Genomic DNA, 18195 nt, shown 5'->3' on the forward strand with positions numbered 1-18195 from the left:
TGTGGTTTACCTACTCACTTGCCCTTGTGGGCTCCACTATGTGGGCCGCACGGTCCGATCATTAAAGTTAGACTGGGGGAACATATTGGAAATATTAGAAGGGGTTTTTTGGGCCACCCAGTCTCCAAACATTATTTAGACAAACACAAAAAAGACCCTAGCGGCACTTTGTTCATGGGCATTGATAAACTCAAACTCCCATGGAGAGGGGGATCTAAAAGACGGGCCATCTCTAAACTCGAGATGGAGTGGATTTATAAGATCCGTTCCCTCAGACCTTTAGGCCTAAATGTTGATATTGAGTTGAATGCGTTCATTGACAACTCATAGGTGATGCTTTGGGCCCTGTGCTTCCTTTCCTTTCTTCCCTTCTTTTGTATACATGTTTTTCATTTTTGTTATTTTTCAAATTTTTTTTTTTTTCATCCATTCACTTTTTTATCTCTTTATCCATTCACAATTTTTTTTTTTCTCATCCATTCACTTTTATTTTTTCATCCATTCACAATTTTTTTTCTCATCTATTCACTTTTCTTATCTCTTCATCCATTCACATTTTTTTTTTTTTTTCATCCATTCACTTTTTTTATCTCTTTATCCATTCACAATTTTTTTTTTCTCATCCATTCACTTTTATTTTTTCATCCATTCACAATTTTTTTTCTCATCTATTCACTTTTCTTATCTCTTCATCCATTCACAATTTTTTTTTTTCTTCATCCATTCACTTTTTTATCTCTTCATCCATTCACAATTTTTTTTTTCTTCATCTATTCACTTTTTTATCTCTTCATCCATTCACAATTTTTTTTCTCATCTATTCACTTTTCTTATCTCTTCATCCATTCACAATTTTTTTTTTCTCATCCATTCACTTTTATTTTTTCATCCATTCACAATTTTTTTTCTCATCTATTCACTTTTCTTATCTCTTCATCCATTCACAATTTTTTTTTTCTTCATCCATTCACTTTTTTATCTCTTCATCCATTCACAATTTTTTTTTTTTCTTCATCCATTCACTTTTTTTATCTCTTCATCCATTCACAATTTTTTTCTCATCTATTCACTTTTCTTATCTCTTCATCCATTCACAATTTTTTTTTTTTCTTAATCCATTCACTTTTTTATCTCTTCATCCATTCACAATTTTTTTTTTTCTTTTTTTCTTTTTTTCTTTTTTTCTCCATCCATTCACTTTTTTTATCTCTTCATCCATTCACAATTTTTTTTTTTTTTTTGGGAGCATAGTGATATGTTTAGATATTATACATTATAATGATTTAGTCGCATCATTGTGATACCGAGTGCTCTTCACGTTCATGGATGGGCCTCCATTTATTACGGTGTGACTTTAATACATATATATATTTTTTTCATACATGTGTTTTTTTAATGTGGTTTTATTTACGGAGATGAACGTTGTTTCTTTTCCGTACGTTTCCATATATACTTACAATTTTTTCCACCACATCTTGCCTCTTGGTGAGATTCAGTGATTTTCTCCTTTCTGCTCTGTCAGTTTTACTTCCAAATTAGCATCTGTAAGACATATTAATTGTCTAGTAATACTGGGCTTCTTCCTCCAGATGGCGCGAGAGATTGGCTCTGCTGGGAGGGGGTGAAGTTTTGTTTAGTTTCAGTCCTATGTGTCACCTTGGCAACATCCATTCACTGAGGAGCACCAGGTAGAGGCTTGGGTTTTCCCTCCCCTGAGAGTGGAGGTGAAAATGAGGCTTGGTGTGCACTGTTATACTATATAGGGGATGGCTTAACACGTAGCCCGTGCCCCTTTGAAGACGTCTACTAATGACGAAACATGTAGGGCGTGGCTACGTTGTAAGCCGTCACGATTGCCCCATGTTATGCACGGGTTATTACGATTTTTATATGCCGGCTTGTTTTTAATTGTATTTTCACCTCACGGAGTGTGCACTCTCCGTTGCGGTCTGTACTTTTATTAAATAAATTCCGAAACTTTTTACACTATTGGAGCTCTGCTCTTTTGTTTTTTCCTTTGCCACACTGGGAGCAAGAGAGCTTTCCTTCCCCCCTCTCCAGGCGTTTCACTTGGACCAGCCCGGATCGGAGACAACATTCCTAACAGCTGCTGGGGAGATCTTCTCATTACATGGTCCCTGCAGAGGGCAAAAATCTGCATGCCTGATAGACCCTGCCAAGGAGGGGGTCCAACACGGAGGGTAAGAGTCCACCTTTATCACTTTCTTACTTATTGGAGTCACCGCCAGTGGATTTGCACCATCCTGCACATCTCTCTCCCTTGTCAATCCACTCATAGGGGGATTAGTTGCTGCTGAGCTGTATAGTGGATGGAAGCTTTTTTTCACTGATGAACTTTTTATATTTGAACCCATGGACTGAGTTTGTTTGATTTTCAGATTTTCATGCTATTAATATCATTGTATTTCACATGTACACATTTTTTGTTTCTTCTTTTTATTTGAGTTTTTATGTTTTGCACTTATATATTTTTACCACTCATGGAGTCATTTACTTGCTCTCAGTAGATTGTGGTTTTTACTACTACCCACATGTATTCACATCTATGTGTGTATTTTCATATAATTAGCGCACTTTATTTATTTTTTATGATACAGGGGATGGTCAGGGAGTGTGCGGACATGATACAGGAGATGGTCAGAGACTGCAGAAATACTACAGGAGATGGTCAGAGACTGCATACATGATACAAGAGATGGTCAGAGAGTGTGCGGACATGATACAGGAGATGGTCAGAGACTGCATACATGATACAAGAGATGGTCAGAGAGTGTGCATACATGATACAGGAGATGGTCTGAGAATGTGCATACATGATACAGGAGATGGTCAGAGAGTGTGAATACATGACACAGGAGATGGTCAGAGACTGCATATATGATACAAGAGATGGTCAGAGACTGCATACATGATACAAGAGATGGTCAGAGAGTGTGCATACATGATACAGGAGATGGTCAGAAAATGTGCATACATGAAACAGGAGATGGTCAGAGAGTGTGAATACATGACACAGGAGATGGTCAGAGATTGCATACATGATACAAGAGATGGTCAGAGACTGCATACATGATACAAGAGATGGTCAGAGGCTGCAGACATGATACAGGAGATGGTCAGAGACTGCATACACGATACAGGAGATGGTCAGAGACTGCAGACATGATACAGGAGATGGTCAGAGACTGCAGACATGATACAGGAGATGGTCATAGACTGCAGACATGATACAGGGGATGGTCAGGGAGTGTGCAGACATGATACAGGAGATGGTCAGAGACTACAGAAATACTACAGGAGATGGTCAGAGACTGCATACCTGATACAGGAGATGGTCAGAGACTGCATACCTGATACAGGAGATGGTCAGAGACTGCAGACATGATACAGGAGATGGTCATAGACTGCAGACAGGAGATGTCAGAGACTGCAGACATACTACAGGAGATGGTCGGAGACTGCAAAAATACTACAGGAGATTGTCACAGGCTGCATACATGATACAAGAGATGGTCAGAGAGTGTGTGGACATGATACAGGAGATGGTCAGAGACTGCATACCTGATATAGGAGATGGGCAGAGACTGCAGACATACTACAGGAGATGGACAGAGACTGCAGACATGATACAGGAGATGGTCAGAGACTGCAGACATGATACAGAAGATGGTCAGAGACTGCAGACATGATACAGGAGATGGTCAAAGACTGCAGACATGATACAGGAGATGGTCAGAGACTGCAGACATGATACAGGAGATGGTCAGAGAGTGTGTGCGGACATGATACAGGAGATGGTCAGAGACTGCAGAAATACTACAGGAGATGGTCAGAGACTGCATACCTGATACAGGAGATGGTCAGAGACTGCATACCTGATACAGGAGATGGTCAGAGACTGCAGACATGATACAGGAGATGGTCAGAGACTGCAGACATGATACAGGAGATGGTCAGAGAGTGTGCGGACATGATACAGGATATGGTCAGAGACTGCAGAAATACTACAGGAGATAGTCAGAGACTGCATACCTGATACAGGAGATGGTCAGAGACTGCAGACATGATACAGGAGATGGTCAGAGACTGCAGACAGGAGATGGTCAGAGACTGCCTACCTGATACAGGAGATGGTCAGAGACTGCATACCTGATACAGGAGATGGTCAGAGACTGCATACATGATACAAGAGATGGTCAGAGACTGCATACATGATACAAGAGATGGTCAGAGACTGCATACATGATACAAGAGATAGTTAGAGACTGCAGACATACTACAGGAGATGGTCAGAGACTGCAGATATACCACAGGAGATGGCCAGAGACTGCATACATGATACAAGAGATGGTCAGAGAGTGTGTGGATATGATACAGGAGATGGTCAGAGTCTCCATACATGATACAGGAGATGGACAGAGAGTGTGCATACATGATACAGGAGATGGTCTGAGAATGTGCATACATGATACAGGAGATGGTCAGAGAGTGTGAATACATGACACAGGAGATGGTCAGAGACTGCATACATGATACAAGAGATGGTCAGAGACTGCATACATGATACAAGAGATGGTCAGAGGCTGCAGACATGATACAGGAGATGGTCAGAGACTGCATACATGATACAGGAGATGGTCAAAGACTGCAGACATGATACAGGAGATGGTCAGAGACTGCAGACATGATACAGTAGATGGTCAGAGACTGCAGACATGATACAGGGGATGGTCAGGGAGTGTGCGGACATGATACAGGAGATGGTCAGAGACTGCAGAAATACTACAGGAGATGGTCAGAGACTGCATACATGATACAAGAGATGGTCAGAGAGTGTGCGGACATGATACATGAGATGGTCAGAGACTGCATACATGATACAAGAGATGGTCAGAGAGTGTGCATACATGATACAGGAGATGGTCTGAGAATGTGCATACATGATACAGGAGATGGTCAGAGAGTGTGAATACATGACACAGGAGATGGTCAGAGACTGCATACATGATACAAGAGATGGTCAGAGACTGCATACATGATACAAGAGATGGTCAGAGAGTGTGCATACATGATACAGGAGATGGTCTGAGAATGTGCATACATAATACAGGAGATGGTCAGAGAGTGTGAATACATGACACAGGAGATGGTCAGAGACTGCATACATGATACAAGAGATGGTCAGAGACTGCATACATGATACAAGAGATGGTCAGAGGCTGCAGACATGATACAGGAGATGGTCAGAGACTGCATACATGATTCAGGAGATGGTCAGAGACTGCAGACATGATACAGGAGATGGTCAGAGACTGCAGACATGATACAGGAGATGGTCAGAGACTGCAGAAATGATACAGGGGATGGTCAGGGAGTGTGCGGACATGATACAGGAGATGGTCAGAGACTGCAGAAATACTACAGGAGATGGTCAGAGACTGCATACCTGATACAGGAGGTGGTCAGAGACTGCATACCTGATACAGGAGATGGTCAGAGACTGCAGACATGATACAGGAGATGATCATAAACTGCAGACAGGAGATGGTCAGAGACTGTAGACATACTACAGGAGATGGTCAGAGACTGCAAAAATACTACAGGAGATTGTCGGAGGCTGCAGACATGATACAAGAGATGGTCAGAGAGTGTGTTTAAATGATACAGGAGATGGTCAGAGACTGCAGACTTAATACAGGAGATGGTCAGAGACTGCATACCTGATATAGGAGATGGGCAGAGACTGCAGACATACTACAGGAGATGGTCAGAGACTGCAGACATGATACAGGAGATGATCAGAGACTGCAAACATGATACAGAAGATGGTCAGAGACTGCAGACATGATACAGGAGATGGTCAAAGACTGCAGACATGATACAGGAGATGGTCAGAGACTGCAGACATGATACAGGAGATGGTCAGAGAGTGTTCGGACATGATACAGGAGATGGTCAGAGACTGCAGAAATACTACAGGAGATGGTCAGAGACTGCATACCTGATACAGGAGATGGTCAGAGACTGCATACCTGATACAGGAGATGGTCAGATACTGCAGACATGATACAGGATATGGTCAGAGACTGCAGAAATACTACAGGAGATAGTCAGAGACTGCATACCTGATACAGGAGATGGTCAGAGACTGCAGACATGATACAGGAGATGGTCAGAGACTGCAGACAGGAGATGGTCAGAGACTGCAGACATACTACAGGAGATGGTCCGAGACTGCATACATGATACATGATACAAGAGGTGGTCAGAGAGTGTGTGGACATGATACAGGTGATGTCAGAGAATGCAGAAATACTACAGGAGATGGTCAGAGACTGCATACATGATACAAGAGATGGTCAGAGAGTGTGCGGACGTGATACAGGAGATGGTCAGAGACTGCATACCTGATACAGGAGATGTTCAGAGACTGCATACCTGATACAGGAGATGGGCAGAGACTGCAGACATACTACGGGAGATGATCAGAGAGTGTGCAGAATGCACAGCATGTTCCTGTGTTTTTCACTTTGCTGCACTAACATGCCTGGAAGGGGGGCACTAGTTTGGGCACCTAGAGCAATTGTTCACATCACTTTTGGGGTGCCAATGGCCACCCCCTTTGTGACAGACAGCATCTCTTTGATTGGGGGAGAGGATATGTGCTAAGGGGGGTAGATTTCATATCCAAGCCCCCAGTCCTAAAGTGCCCCCTAAAACATATCCTCTCCCCCCAAATCACTCAAAGTGAACTGTAGGCTTGTTCCCCCCTCCTCTAAAAACTCACTTGCATTAGTTCAGGCAGTCTCAGATGAGCAGCTTTTTCTCGGCAGTGTGGTGAGCCTCCTCCTCCCCCTCCTCCTCTGTGTACACAGGAAACATCACACAGCAGGAGAAGGAGAGGCGGGTTCAGTCCACTCCACAGCACTCTGCAATGATTGTGCATGTGTCAGGCAGCCGGGGACTGCAGGGAGAGATTTCGGCTGACTCGGCTCTCTTTGCAGTAAAAAGTGGAGCTTGCGGGCAGTGTGCAGGAATGAAAATATCCCGCACAAGCTGCAGGCATTCCATGACTTTGATTTGTCAGGAAAGGGTGAGGTACAGGCAAATTAGGCAGCTGCGGGGCCCCTGGGATTTGCAAAGCGTAAGGCGGTCGCCTAATTTGACTAATTAGAGAGCTGCCTCTGTTGTTTGTGTATGATGTTTGGGGTAAAAAGGGCTGGTATTAGCTCTCAATCTGCTCAGAAATGTTTAGCAGCCAGGAGGCGCTGTTTAGTGGACAGAAGCACCTAGTCGCAGTGCCGTCACATTTGGTGGCAAGCGGTGGGATGCTACCTGCAGTCTGGGACATCCAAACCTCCACCAGGATCCAAGGTCCAGATAGCAGAAGACAAGAGGTACCGATATCAGCCGCCATGAAAAAGGAATTCGGAAGGATGTTGATAGGGATACAGCACAGGGGACTAATGTCAGTGCAGGTCCTGCTGGAATATTATGATTCTGTCCGCTGGGAACTCTGGAAGCAGCACAACCAGGGAAAAATTGTCCCCTCCATCCAGGAAAGGTACTGGTTGCAGTAGGACGTGTGATTGCTGTTATTGGGGAAACAACCGCATAATAAGTGGACAGCTGAGTTAAGCAGACTGGTTCAAGTAGAGATGTGGTTGGATGAGATCTACAGAGCCCTCCGCTGGTATGTACAGTGTAGCCCAAGTGTGCCCGTGGACAGCAGAGAACAGCCCGATGGAAGGCTTTGGCTATGGTGGCCTGGGGCTGTTGTGGAAGTTGTCCAAGGACCCTGACTTTGGGAGCAATTTGGAGTACAGAGAGCAGATTCTGAATGACTTGGAAGTGCTTTGGGCACTGAAAGATTTTGAGTTTCTAGGCGTTCAGGAATGGGAGCTGGATATTGCCTACAGACAGCTGCTAGACCCTACTCAGCAGCAGGTCTGGGTTCCCCTTGCCTGGGACTATCAGGAAGTACCACCCAGCGGCTCTGAAATCCTGGCTGAAGTGTCAGCAATGGGGCAGTAGCAGTGTGCTTTGCCCACCTCCACCTCCAGCTATGGAAGTGAAGCTCTTATGGCGGATGCAGCAAGTGTTGAATGACCTTGATTAACCGGTTTCTGCACAGGACAAGCTTGGATGGAGGAATGCATCTGTCCAGCAGCTGGATAAGGCTATGGGAGATGGAGCAGCCAGCTCATCTTCCCAGTTGCAGTTCAAGGGCTCGAGAGAAGAGGAAGCCGTCCTCATTCCCCAGCCACAGATTACAGAAAGCATGGATTTAATTGACTTTTCATTGAAGGATGTAACTATTACTGAAATTCCAATTGAAGTGCTAACAGGGCAGAATTCTGCTAGCCTCTGCCCAGCACCAGTAAGATCTTCTGGGTTCCACGGGCAGGAGATGGTGAACCTCTATCCCCAGACACCAGTTTCAGTGACTGGAGATTTAATAGACATTTCTGCTGAGGAAGAACAACCTGGTGAGCCTCCAGCAGAAGAGCTTGCATCAGGGCCGAACACCACTGAGCTCTGCTCAGCGCCAACCGCAGCTTCAGCCTTCCTGAGAGAAAAGGCAGCCGGCCTTTCTCCCACAACACTGATATGGGGTTTCCTGCCAGAGCAATTGTGGAGTTACAAGGAACTTCTCCAGCTGAAGCGCTGACAACTGGACAGATGGTCCACAACCTCTGCCTCATACCCGCTGCAGTTCCGGAGGCCCAGGGTATGAAGGTAGTGGTCACTCCCCAGCAGCAGATCAGGATCCATGGGGAGAAGGGAGAGGAGGTGTTCATCCTCCCTCCCCAATGGCAGAGTAGTAACTTAGGAGCGAAGGAAGTCATCCCCGCGCCACATTGGGAGTCTGTGATTCTGGGAAATGGAGCAACCAGATCAGCTCCCCAACAGCAGATACACAGTTTGGAACAGAATGTGGTTGCCCGTCCTCCCCAGCGAGAGACCCACCATCTGGGAGTGGAGGAAGCCAGCTTCCCTTCCCAGCCGTTAGCTGGAGTGGATGATGTGAGGTCCCCAGCTGAAGTGTTAACAGGGCAGAGCACCTCTGGCCCCTGCCGTCGAGATGGATTTTCTTGTGAAAGTGGATGGGACTTCAGTCTCCATTGACACAACCCCAGAAAAAACGTCTGGCAATGGGACAGGAGGATATCAGCCTTGTTCTGCAAGCACTGAGGGATTTTCATCTAGTAAAAGAGGATGGAACTACTATCTATATCCTGTATACCCTAGGGATGCTGGGCAGTCAGCTCACACCCCAACAGCATGGCAGAGTGAACCCAGCCACCCTGTCTTCTCTCCAGCAGCTAAAAGGACTCCAGGAAGAAGGGCCAGGCCGCACTTCTCCCCATCGGTGGGTATGTTCTACCAGGGAGGCAGAGGTTGGCTGGGTGAGTAATGCTCTGTTTGGGACAATTTTGTTTGAGGTACTGTGTGGGTACAGGCATTGGGGGACTAGAACTACGGACTAACTTCAAAGTCAACCCCTCTGGGGTCTGCTTCTGTGTTAGTCTCCTGCCAAAAGGGGAGAAATGTGACAGAGGCTTTTGGAGGAGTGAAGGCTAGTCTCTTAAATACCAACTATGGACTCTGTCATTTGAGAGAGCTACAAGCACTTAGGAAGATGTTCTGTTATATAATGCAAAAGGACATTATTACATTTAACAATCAAGGAAGCCATGATCGGCCAACCTGAAACTCAGTAGAGAGATGTATGTGAAAAAAAGCTGATTAATGAGATCTGGAAAGCACTGGGTCTTCTGTTGCATACTAGTCTGAGGTAGGGTGAGATCACTGTTTGTATTGTTAATTGTGCTAATTAACTCACCTATTGTTTGTCTGCTAGAAAATAGGGATGAGCTGAACACCCCCCCTGTTCGCTTCGCAGCAGAACAGGCAAAACATTTGTTCAAACACGTGAACACCATTAAAGTCTATGGGACACGGACATGAATAATCAAAAGTGCTAATTTTAAAGGCTTATATGCAAGTTATTGTCATAAAACGTGTTTGGGGACCTGGGTCCTGCCCCAGGGGACGTGTATCAATGCAAAAAAAAGTTTTAAAAACGAACATTTTTTCGGGAGCAGTGATTTTAATAATGCTTAAAGTGAAACATTCCTTTAAATTTCGTAGCTGGGGGGTGTCTATAGTATGCATGTAAAGTGGTTCATGTTTCTCGTGTTTACAACAGTCCCTGCACAAAATAACATTTCTAAAGTACTCGCGGCTATAATGAATTGTCGGTCCCGGCAATACACATTAAAGTCATTGAAAAAAACGGCATGGGATTCCCCCACAGTCCATTACCAGGCCCTTTGGGTCTAGTATGAATATTAAGGGGAACCCGGAACCAAAATTATAAAAAAATTTGTGTGGGGGTCCCCCCAAATTCCATACCAGAAAAAAAGAGAGAGCGGTCTGGGTACTGCCTCTTAATATAAGATAACTCCATCCCTATAAAACATACAAAACAAAAAGAGTTTGCCTGTGGGACTTTAAATGAGTTGGTTATAGAGGTCATGACAGTTAGTATAAGGATTTATTGAAGTTCCAAAAACATGATTGTAGATGAGTATAAAAACATCATTAAGCATGGTTTGACCATTAACATATTGGTTACAGTAGTAGAATACATAATATACATATACAACTTTTGTACTTGACGCGTTTCACGAGCTCAGCTCGCTTCCTCAGGAGTTTGTGGTTATGCGGGATATCTAAAAAGTAATAGGTATCGATAAGATATAACATTCTATGATGATTATGGTCAAAAAAAGGAAGCACGTGGCCTTAGAGAGGCACCCCATACTTACACTATGGTCAATGTAACAAATATAATAATGGTCAAACCATGCTTAATGATGTTTTTATACTCATCTACAATCATGTTTTTGGAACTTCAATAAATCCTTATACTAACTGTCATGACCTCTATAACCAACTCATTTAAAGTCCCACGGGCGAACTCTTTTTGTTTTGTATGTTTTATAGGGATGGAGTTGTCTTATATTAAGAAGCGGTACCCAGACCGCTCTCTCTTTTTTTCTTGAATTATTAAGGTGGAAGACACCTACTAGCCCACTTGGTCTGTTTGCTGCTCTCATGGTCATACCTACCATTATTTATTGCCACTACACATGTACATATGAGTATTACATTATTCCTTTATGCTACCCTGGTTATTTTTTGGAATTGTCCCCTATGTGCTGTGTCCATTGGTAGCTGCGGTTTTGTTTTCTCCTCTCCGGGAGCTGCGATGTATAAATGGGGGGCTACCCTCCCCCTACTGTCCCCTCCCTTCCATTCTTTGTATGGGTCGGGCCACCTTTACATCGGCGCCATACATCTGCACCCATTGTGTGATTTCCGCATCCTTGCGGCTCCACATCCTGGCGTGCAGTGCGTCATCCCGTTGGCTGGAGGGGCTCACGCATGCACAATGCGGGCACACACCGTAGCCACGTTCGTATGGCATTAGGGGCGTAACCCAATGCTCCCGCTCGGGGATTTAGGTTTGGAGGCTGTGACATGGCAAACTCTCCTTTTCTCCCTCACTTGGATTGTCCTCTCACATCTGAGAAGTCCTACACAGGGGTAAGCACACCACAGACATTTACCATGTCACTCTTTTCTACCCAACCTCACTTGCACATACTACGTGCGAATCGCTATACTCATTATCAATCAGCTAGTAACACCTCTCTATCTTTCTTTCTCCTCTCTTCATTCTGGCTTGCTCTATTTCACGTTTTGTATTGTGCTTATGTCTACCCTTGCTTGTTTGTGCCTCTTTCTCATCTCAGCATACAACATGGACATATAAAGATACTTACATATTTACATTTTTATCTCACCAGTATGGTGATTACTTGTAGATTTATATATACTCTATTGTCAATATTGCTATTGTATTATATATGGTCAATGAGGAACACCAAGGAACATTATCTCTTTCTTTTTCACATTCTTGCACTCTCTACACTCCTTTTTTCACTCTCCTCTTTTCTCTGTTTGCATCCACGCCTACTATGTCATGGATTCTGTTATACAATAGTGACACCACACTATTCATACTCCCAAGTTACTATCAAGTCTTATTTTGACCCAGATACATATATAACTTTCATTACAGTTATCATGACATATGTGACCACTGGGGCGCTTCAGGATACACTACATTTCTATCCTCTTTCTTCGCCATGTCCGCCTTCTGCCAGTTCCCAGTTCGGTTGCTGTGGGTTACGCCTCTTCAGCTCCCGGCTGGAGCACTTTTCCACCGCTGCCCTTGTAGACCAGTTCTGTGGACCAATTGACCATAGTGTAAGTACGGGGTGCCTCTCTAAGGCTACGTGCTTCCTTTTTTTGACCATAATCATCATTGAATGTTATATCTTATCGATACCTATTACTTTTTAGATATCCCGCATATACACCAACTCCTGAGGAAGCGAGCTGAGCTCACGAAACGCATTGAGTACAAAAGTTGTATATGTACATTATGTATTCTACTACTGTAACCAATATGTTAATGGTCAAACCATGCTTAATGATGTCTTTATACTCATCTACAATCATGTTTTTGGAACTTCAATAAATCCTTATACTAACTGTCATGACCTCTATAACCAACTAATTTAAAGTCCCACGGGCAAACTCTTTTTGTTTTGCAAATTCCATACCAGGCACTTCAGGTCTGATATGGATATTAATGGGAACCCCGTGCCAAAATTTTTTAAAAAATGGCGTGGTGGTCCCCCTCAAAATTAATACCAGACCCTTCAGGTCTGGTATGGATTTTAAGGGGAATCCCACGCCAAAATAAAATAAATGGTGTGGGGGTCCCCCCAAAAATCCATACCAGATCCTTATCCAAGCACGCAACCTGGCAGGCCACAGGAAAAGAGGGGGGACGAGAGAGCGCCCCCCTCCTAAACCGTACCAGACCACATGACCTCAACATGGGGAGGGTGCTTTGGGGTAGCCCCCCAAAGCACCTTGTCCCCATGTTGATGGGGACAAGGGCCTCATCCCCACAACCCTTGTCCGGTGGTTGTGGGGGTCTGCGGGCGGGGGGCTTATCGAAATCTGAAAGCCCCCTTTAACAAGGGGACCCCCAAATTCCGGCCTCCCCCCTGTGTGAAATGGTAACGGGGTACATGTACCCCTACCATTTCACAAAAAAAGTGTGAAAATGGTAAAAATGACATGACATGGCTTGGGAACAAGTTCTTTATTAAAAAATAAAAAATAAAAATGTCCCACAAAGTCCTCTTCTTCTTCTCTTGCTCCGCGGACGGACCAAAAAAAACCCCAAAAAAACCCACTTGCCGCCACCGATCCGCCTCCATGGGAGGCTCCTGCCGTAATGACCATCCTCTCAGGTGACAGTTCTTTTATAACTGAGGACGGGGCCACACGGTGACATCACCGGGTGACCCCGCCCCCCTGTGACGCACAGGGACATCCCTATGACTTCCCCGTAGCATCAGAGGGGGGCAGGGTCACTCCAAAGCACCCTCCCCATGTTGAGGGCATGTGGCCTGGTATGTGGCCTCTCCTCTACCACTCTTTTCCTGCGGTCTGCCAGGTTGCATGCTTGGATAAGGGTTTGGTATGGATTTTTGAGGGGACCCCCACGCCATCCTGAGACACCCCCCCAGGTACGAAATTTAAAGAAATATTTCACTTTTATTGCTTAAAGCATTGTTAAAATCACTGCTCCCAAAAAAAACGGCCGTTTTTAAAACTTTTTTTGCATTGATACATGTCCCCTGGGACAGGACCCAGGTCCCCAAGCACTTTTTATGACAATACCATGCATATAAGCCTTTAAAATTAGCACTTTTGATTTCTCCCATATACTTTTAAAGGGTGTTCCGCGGCTTTCGAATTTGCCGCGAACACCCCAAATTGTTCGCTGTTCGGCATACAGGCGAACACCCGGTGTTCGAGTCGAACTTACGTTCAACTCTAACATCGGGCTCATCCCTACTAGCAAACTATTATGTGATGTGTAATGTACCTTGTTATGATCTTAGGGTTGGGAAATTTGACATGAAGTGGGGATATATTTGATTAATCACAACAGTGTCCAGGTGGCTAGTTGTTTAACCCTTTCATGACTTATGCCCCGTACACATGGTCGGATTTTCCGATGGAAAATGTCCGATCGGAACGTGTTGTCGGACATTCCGACCGTGTGTGGGCTCCATCGGACATTTTCCATCGGATTTTCCGACACACAAAGTTTGAGAGCAGGCTATAAAATTTTCCGAAAAAAAAAAATCAGATTGCGTCAATTCTGACCGTGTGTGGCCAGTTCCGACGCACAAAGTGCCACGCATGCTTAGAAGAAGTTCCGAGACAGAACAGCTCGGTCTGGTAAAATTAGCGTTCACAATGGATACAGCACTTTCGTCACGCTGCAATGTAAAAAATGGTTTGATACAGCGCACTCCCTTCTTCTTTATAATGTGAGAAGAATGAAGTAGTTTTGCTGCTTATATTCACACAGACTTCTCACAAACTTCTTTCTTTATTATTTATCGTGATTCCCTCAATATATTTTGATTTGTCACATCTGACTCATTTTTTTTTTGTTTGTTTTTAATTGTAAAACATTTTTTTTCAAGGCTGTTTTTTTTTTGGTAATTTTGTTTGCTTTTTAATCAAGAATATTTTTGGGTGTGTTTTGTGTGTCAAGTTACCACAACACCATTATTATCTTGTATTATTTAATCTCAATGAGATTGTTTGGTGTTGGTGTCTCTTGTTAATTTCACATTGTATTTTGAAATGTACCTGCCTCTTCACAAACAAACTGTTTTTTTTTTTTTTTAAGGAAAACACACATAGGTGAGTATAATTGAACCAAAAATGTCTTTATTAAGGGCTCACAACCAAACAAAGAGGGAGGCAACACTGGAGAAACAGCTGAAATTGGCGAAGTATTTGGCCCCCAGGGCACATATCAATTATTTTACTGCAAAGTTGGTGGCCTGAGGAGTCCATATCTAAGGGAGTGCAGTCTGGTCCAGAAGTCCCAGAGATCCTGAAAGCAGCAGATGACATTTGTGTCCCCAGGCTGTGGTCATACAAGAGGCTGCATCTTTTGTCAGACCAGACTGAACCCAGGTCATCACTCTCTGGTCTTCCTTCCACACTTCCTTCCATGCTGTGGCTGTGGTGGTGGAGTTGTGGCAGCAGGAGGAGGAGGATGGTCCAACCCAATCACGTTGGTATTGGGTGTGATTTCGCCACTCACCCCCTTAGTTAGGACTTTATAAATAAGTTTCTCACACATGAGGCATTGGCCCTCCTGCATGCCCTTCAGTTTGGTGTCAGCCATGCAGGCAAAGGCCTCTTCAGGAGTGGGTAAGGCTCTGAGGGACGCAGAAGCCTCCTGAATGAGCCTGAATCCTGCACGTGACTCCCCTTCCTGGGTCTTTTGTATGGAAGGCGGAGGAAAGGAACCTGCGATTCGGTCAGGCTCCGACTGGTCCCAGGCTTCTCTTGGCTGCAACTTAGCCCTGCCTCCTCCTGGCTGCCACTAACCCCTGCCTCCTCCTGGCTGCCACATTCCACAGCCTCCTCCGGTGTGACACCTTCCACAGCCTCGTCCTGGCTGAGGTCTTCCTCTGTATGAAAAGGGGACATAGTTTGAGTTTTTGATTCATCAATCACACACAATTGTCACCTCATGACTGTTGCAAATTGAATGTTAAGAAATATAACTGATGATTATTCTGAGCCCAGCATTTTTCATTCTTGTCCCAAATATTTTTGCCCACTACTGTCTATTGATATGTAAAACACTTTAATAAATCAGCAATTAGTGATCAATAATAACATCTAGAAATCTGTAGAACAATGCTATACCTGACTCCATCTGGGCTCCTCCACTTCTTCCTGGCTGGAAGTCCCAGGTTGGACATCGGAAGCCTCAACTGGGGTGGAAGGAAGAGTGGAAGGAAGGGTTGAGAGGGATTCCCTGACTCCAGTCTGGTCTGACAGAAATCGCAGTCTCTCATAGTACCTGTCAGAGAGGTTACCTGGTTGGGTGTCGGTGCGCGCCGGGGCGCGTTGGTGCGCACGTTCCTGTGCGTGCTGGGGCGCGTGCTTCTGGGGGCACTGGCGTGTCTAATCTGGCTGGCCGTGCTGTGCGTGGTGGCACTCGGGTGCGCGCGTGTCCGCGTTAGCGCGCGTCCGCCTATGGGCATTGCCGTACGTGTGCCTGGTGGTGCTGGTGTGCGTGCTGGTGTCCGGGGGTACACGCTCGGGGGCATGCGGGTGCACTGGCGTCTGCGCGTATTGGCGGGTGCACGGCGTTTGGCGCCAATCAGCCTATTTAGGTCTTCTGCTATCTCTGATCGGTGCTGCCTGAACAGCTCTTGTGCCAAGTTCCGTGATCCTCTCTGAGTTCCTGCATTTCCGAAGTTCTGATCTGTTGTGGCCCGGCTTGCCTTTTGGACCTCCTTGACTGCTGCCTGAACCTGACCCCGGCTTGTTTGACCCCGTTTTTGCCTGCTCCTTTTGTACTTCTGCTGCCAGCCCGTTGCCGACCTCTGCCTGTGTGTGACCAGCCTTACAGCTCCTGCTCAGCATCAGTCCCAGTGTTCCTGAGTACTACCTGCTGCTACTACCTGCTGCTTGGAAGACCACCTTTCTTCTGGGTTCCTTACACCAGGCCCTCATACCACTCCGCACTCGTGGGCTTCCTGTCTGCTCTATCAGGGGCCCCGAGTCGGATACATAAGGGAGCCTACCCTCTGCCCAAGCGGACTCACCAGGCTGGTAAGTGAGAGACCTGACAGTATCAGGCAGCTATGACCGAGTCCGCGCAGGGGGCCTCCCCTACGGATGAACTCTGTAGGCACCTAGCGGGCCTCACCCAGGCAGTCAAAAGCCTACAAGAAGGCTATACCAGATTAGAGGGACAGGTCCAGGCCCTCTCAGCATCTCCTCAAGGAGCAGCGTCTGCCAGCCCTTCCGCATCACCCTCTGTGGTAATGCTCCCCCCAGAGCCCAGAGTACCCACACCCAAAAAGTTCTCTGGAGAACGTTGCAAGTACCGGGCATTCCACAAGGTATGTGAGCTTTATTTTGCCTTACAACCCCGCACGTTTTCTCTGGAAGCCACAAAGGTGGGGTTCGTCATATCATTACTGACCAGCGAGCCTCAAACTTGGGCTCACCGTTTACTGGAGCAAAAATCCAGATCTCTGGATTCCTTGGATGACCCCTTCCTAGCAATGTCTCAGCTATACGAGGACCCCCAACTAACGGCTACTGCTGAATCCGCCTTGCACTCCCTGCAACAAGGTCGCAGAGCGGCCGAAGACTACGCCGTCGAGTTCAGACATTGGAGCTCTGATACAGAGTGGAATGACGCTGCCCTACGTCACCAATATCGGTTGGGGTTATCCGATCCCCTCAAAGATGAACTGGCACGTGTTGGGATACCTCAGACACTGGATGAGATCATAAACTTGTCAAACCAGATTGACCGCCGTCTGAAAGAAAGGCATTCAGAGAGGTCCGTTAGCCACCCACGTCCCACTTGGATGTTGCCCAGGGTTCCTAGTGCTCCAAATCAAGTTCCTCCCGCCTCTTCTGTTCCGACCACAGAAGCTCCAGAACCCATGCAGCTTGGTCTGCTCCGTCCATCCCTGACCCCAGAAGAAAAGACGCGCAGACGTACGCTCAATTTGTGTCTGTACTGCGGAGAGCAAGGACATTTTGTGAGGGCCTGCCCCAACAAGAGACGTAAGTGCCTGCCGTCCTCTTCTTTATGTGCACCTGTCTCACCTCTTTCCAATTATCCTAGGAATGCCTTGGCTGCAAGCTCACAATCCCAGCATCGACTGGTCCACAGGAAATATTCAGTTTCTCTCCAATTACTGCAAACAACACTGTCTACTGGGAACACCCTTAACACCATCTCAGTGTCTTTGCTTAGATTCTGATACCAAGCTTTACCAATCCCTTCCCAAGCCCTACCGGGATTTCCTGGATGTGTTCAGCAAGAAGGGGGCAGAGACTCTCCCGGTACACAGGCCCTATGACTGCCCAATAGAACTCTTACCCGGAACTGAAGTTCCCTTCGGAAGGATTTTTCCTTTAACTGAGCAGGAGCTGGGCACCCTGAAAACC

General features: G+C 45.8%; 1 long non-coding RNA gene across 1 annotated transcript; it reads right to left on the reverse strand.

Annotated features, from left to right (window-relative positions):
* Nucleotides 1-608: 608 nt before the first annotated feature.
* LOC141140539 (uncharacterized) lies at nucleotides 609-3788 on the reverse strand. Its single transcript, XR_012243954.1, has 2 exons — nucleotides 1024-3788; nucleotides 609-970 (listed from the first exon to the last, which is right to left on the reverse strand). It is a non-coding gene; the product is annotated as an uncharacterized lncRNA (long non-coding RNA).
* Nucleotides 3789-18195: the final 14407 nt, after the last annotated feature.

This window comes from Aquarana catesbeiana, linkage group LG04 (assembly GCF_042186555.1).
Source record: "Aquarana catesbeiana isolate 2022-GZ linkage group LG04, ASM4218655v1, whole genome shotgun sequence".
NCBI classification, from domain to species: Eukaryota; Metazoa; Chordata; class Amphibia; order Anura; family Ranidae; genus Aquarana; species Aquarana catesbeiana.